The sequence below is a fragment of the Grammomys surdaster genome, unplaced genomic scaffold (genome assembly GCF_004785775.1).
Source record: "Grammomys surdaster isolate TR1022 unplaced genomic scaffold, NIH_TR_1.0 126391, whole genome shotgun sequence".
NCBI classification, from domain to species: domain Eukaryota; kingdom Metazoa; phylum Chordata; class Mammalia; order Rodentia; family Muridae; genus Grammomys; species Grammomys surdaster.
Genome location: NW_021621185.1, coordinates 15010131 through 15015208, shown reverse-complemented (window position 1 = coordinate 15015208; position 5078 = coordinate 15010131).

Sequence of the window (5078 nt, the reverse complement as noted above, 5' to 3'; positions counted from 1 at the left end):
ATCCTGTTCTTGAAGACTCACAAGAGTGCATGAGGTGCCATCCAGGTCTGCGGTCCATCTCTGACGTGACAGGGGAAGGAGCAATGCAAGGAGCTGGGAAGCCCACATTTTTCAGACATGTGTTCCTCCTCCTTCTCAAACAGCTTTATCCTATGGCTCCATATTCACAAGGATTTAAATTCCACATAAAACTATGTCTGTGTCTGGATAAGTCTTCTCTTCCTTTGCCCACTGAGAGAGCAGGTCGCACCACCGATGACACCGCTGCCGCCGCCACCACTACCACCACCACCATCATCCTCACATTTCCCCTCTCAGCCAATCTACCAGTCCAAGTGCTTTTCTAGGAGAGCTGTTCCTCACACAGTATCTTTAATCCACAATGGAGACCTGCAAAAATATAAGAAAGTGGAGCAAAGGGACCAGAGTTACAGACTGGACAAAACCCCCACAGATCCCAAGCACAATACTGGTGCTTTCAAGGAATAACCACCCTTCAGGGGACAAACACACACATAGACAGACAGACAGGCAGACAAGCAGACAGACAGACACAGGCACAGACAGTTTTACACACACACACACACACACACACACACATACACACTTACACACATAGGGGAGTGGGTAAATAACAGAGGGGGCTCTTGAACATTGAAACTACAGTGAATCTTAAGCCTGGGCTGATAAATTCTTATTAAGTTCCAGTAATCTTTCTTGGGAGCAGTGACTTATCCTGTCTTGGACTAAACACACTCCCAGGTGGGAGGATAAGACTGAGAAGCTAGTTTTAGGGGTTTGGCCTTGCACGCTCAGTGAGTGAGTCTCTCTGCAGTGCCCCTCAGCCCTGGCTGGGGAACCTCTTCCCATTATAGATCCATTCATTCCCACATTTCTCTTGACCTGTGCTCTCAGCTGCTCCCTCATTCTGATGACAGCACAGCTGACCCTCTATCTCAGCCTCTGAGACTATGCACCTGAATGCAGAGCCACAGAAGCTCTGCCCAGACCAGGTGCCCAGCAGGTGCCACCTGCTTGGTTGGCAGCCCTTTCCTTCCTTCTTACCTTTGCCCTGAGCTCTCTTACTGGGGCTCAGAGCCTCTCTCGTTCTGTCTCTAAGCCTGGGACCTGCAAGTTCATTTCTCTTCCGTGCTGGACCATCACCAAGTTTCATCACTCCCATGTTCCAAGCACTCTCAAGTGGCCCCCAAAGACTTTCCCCTTCCAGTTTGGGTATCTGTATTGTCTGTACTGCCCTGCAAGCCCATGAGCATCTGATTCTAGTGTGTTCCACTTGCAACTAAAGATTTTAACAAACACTCCAAGGATAGATCCAGGATGGGAACCTGTGCCTTCTGCTTCTAGCTCTTCCCTGCCCCCTTTCACATACAGCACTGCCTTGCTCTGTCTTGTCTTCAGAATGTTTGTACTTGAGAGTAAATTTGAAAATGTTTACTTACTGTGATTAACTGACTACTGCAAATCTTCATGAAATCCTGTGTGACTACTTGCAAGGCTTCAAGATTCTCTGAACACTTTTAACCTCTCTTTTCTATATTCCCATTTAAGCTTCGTGTTCTAGAGATTCTATAGTATACCTTTCCATTTCCTAGAATCCAGCATCAGTCTCCCTGATCTCCGTGTTTGCAGTCCAGCTTTGCTCGGCAACCCCAGTCCTTCCTGATGCTACTCTCTTCTATGGGTTGAGTTTGACAAACTCCTTAACTTCTGGGTTCACCTCAGTTGTAAGCTCCTCTGGGAATTCTTCCTCTGACTTCCTCAGCTGCACAGAGGTCCCATTTTCAATATGAGGCTCCCTGAGAACTCCTACTATCACCACCTGCTCAAAAGATAGTCAACTGGACAGGGCTGCGTAAGATCGGGAACTTCATCTTATCCACCTCTGGGTGTCTGGTGCTTCTATGAGTTATGGTAAATGATCAACAGATGCCCAGTCAGAGACAGAACAATGATCAACAGATGCCCAGTCAGAGACAGAACAATGATCAATAGATGCCCAGTCAGAGACAGGACAAACTTAACGTGGGATCTCTGGGTAGGAAGGAGGGCTCTGTGTTTACAGACCAAGCTCATTTGACTCTGGCCTGTCAGATCCATCACGGGGCAGACACAGATCGCTCACTTCTGTATCCTCATTGCTGAGTGTCTGGAAAGATCAGAGCAATACATGCTGTTCAGCCTCAGCTGCTGCTGTGGAACGCCATGAGCTGAGTAGCTGAGACCCTTATGTTATTCCCTGAGGATTTCAACTAAGAGAGAGAACATGAGGGGTTAGTAGTAAGATCTCAAACACATGCTTGGAGGCAGAAGGCTGGAGGAGCAATGGGTGTGAGGAGGACATCTGGGAGATCATAGCCGACTCCTGCAGCACCCCTCCCCCACCTCAGCTCCAGAGGCTGTCACCTGTGGGTTCCAGTTTGGGCATCATCTCCTCCGGCAACATTCTGTCCTCTAAACCTGAAAGCCGATGGGTCCAGTGTCTGTCTCTTGTAACTGGAGGTTTTAAAGAACACACCAACATGGACCCAAGATGGAAACCTGTGCCTTCTGATCCTGCTTTCCACGGACTCGGGGCTGTGGGCATTGTTTTTATGTAGATTTCAACAGAAAGCCATACATCCCTCGCACACCACAGCAAGTACACGTTTAATGTATTTTAATGACAATAAAGAAAGCTGTAATTGTGAATTGAGTGGGAAGAAACAGCCTGTGAGGCAAACCAAATCCCCTCTCAATTTAAGCTAAACCGGTAGGAGGGTCCCAAGATGCCAAAAATAGGTCTTAATAGAGTGCTTATTTGCACAGTCCTCTGCCTTCTCTGTTCATCTTTCTACCCAAGTCCACAGGAGTCTAGGCTATCCCCTCCCACCATCCTTCCCCCTTCCTCCCCCTTCCCTGTTCCCCACCCCCACCCCCCTCGTTGTCCTGTTTGCCAGGCTGTGCTGCAGAGAGAGACAGGTAGTCACAGGACATGTAAGTTTCCGCACCTCAAGTCTCAAGGCTGCTAGGTTACCGAGAATGCCAGGATAATGGTTTCTATCTGCATGTGGCCTTTTGACATGCAAGCTAATGAATATATTCCAGGTACAAATTGTTCTTTGCCATGTGCTATTCTGCAGGTCTCCAAGCAGACAATTACTCCATTCCACTCAGAATGGCTCAAGGACAGAGCTGAAGGCTGGCTTGCTTCAAAGCCTGGCTGTCTTCCTTCTCTCTCTCTCTCTCTCTCTCTCTCTCTCTCTCTCTCTCTCTCTCTCTCTCTCTCTCTCTCTCTCTCTCTCTCCCCCTCGCTTTTGCATTTAGGTTGAAAGGCAAACTACAAAACTACCTAAGCTCCCCTGCTATTCCACCCCACACACCTGACTACAGGGGCTGCCAGCATTCTGGCTTCTGGAAGATCAGGCAACGCTTTCATGTGCCCAACAGGCAGGTTCAGTACCAGCAGGGACAATGGCCAGCCCAGAGGGTTTGCCATCCCTCATTGCTTCTACTTGGCAGCATACTACCTGGGCGCCAACTTCTGAAATTCACTGGAAGAGCATACCTTGTAATCAGCATTTCCCAGAAATCACTCACAAGCCACACAGTCCACAAAAAGAAACGGATTCCGACAAAGCCACATTCAATGGATATTATTGTTCCAAATCTGCAGAGCCGAAGGCCAGCCATTTGAATCTGGCCAGATTTGATCTTTGAGAGAAATGCTTGTTAAAACTTCAAATACCCAGAAACCCAAGAGACAGGTAAGAACCAGATACCCTGCTTGAGATGGAATTTCAATGGCATAGAAGGGACAACCTTAAAGGTTAGGCTTCACAGCCTGTATGGTGGCACATGCCTTTAGTCCCAGCACTTGGGAGGCAGAGGCAGGCAGATTTCTGAGTTGGAGTCTACAAAGTAGGTTTCAGGTCAGGGCTAAACAGAGAAACCTTGGGAAACAAAACCAACAAGGAATTCGACTTTACTCTTCATTGGTGATCCCTGCTTGAAAATAAAAAACAAACAAACAGTGGAAAATCGAGAAAGGAGATGACCATTAAGAGGCAGTTATAAACCAGAAACCTCCAGAATTTGGTTGTTATTCTATTTGGGTTGAAGCAGAGCATCCAGACAGATCCATCTTTGCAAAAAATATCCTGCAGGCTGGGGAATGTGGCTCAGCAGGCAGAGTGCTTGCTTATGGTGCTTGGGGTCCTGGGCTCAGTCTTCAGCTCTGCACAAAAGGGGTATGGTGTCATGCACCTGCAATCTTAACACTCAGGAGGTAGAGGCCTGAAGAGTATGAGTTTGAGGGGCCAACCTGGGCTACATAGAAGACCCTATATCAAAAACGAGATAAGCCCTTCCCTCTGTTTGTTTTGAGACAAGATCTTTCTATGAAGTCCTGACAAGCCTGGAACTCACTATATAAACCAGGCTGGCCTCGAACTCACAGAGACCACCTGCCTATGCCTCTCAAGGGCTGGAATCAAAGGCATATACCTGAATATGTGGATGTGTTTAGTTTTTACATAAGTTCCTGAATGAGTTTCTAGGCTCCTGGCCTGCCCTCATATTTCACATTTGCCAGGCTGCCCAACTGTATGAGCTAATTCTTTAAAATACAAACATTGGGAAGGTGGGTTGATAGGCTCCCCGAGGATGTTCATAGAAGCATGCTGGAGGCAGGCTTTAACCAGATGGGGTCACAGGGTTCTGATTCAGGTTCATAGCTTGAACAAAGACCTTCCAGGAGTAAGTTTTGTGGAGAAGTCAATAGTACTAATAGCCTATTGGGCAAAGACAGGCCGCCCAGTCTAAATAAAAGAGCTAAGAAAGAATGTACCCACAGCTGAACATCTTTTACAGAATATTACAGCATTAGCTATGAGAATATATATGTATCTGTAAGCCTAAAGCTAATATATAATGGCACACATTGGTTTGTTCATGTGGCTTTTCCTTCCTTCCTCCCTTCTTCCCTCCCTCCCTCCCTCCCTCCCTCCCTCCCTCCCTCCCTCCCTCCCTCCCTCCCTCCCTTCCTTCCTTCCTTCCTTCCTTCCTTCCTTCCTTCCTCT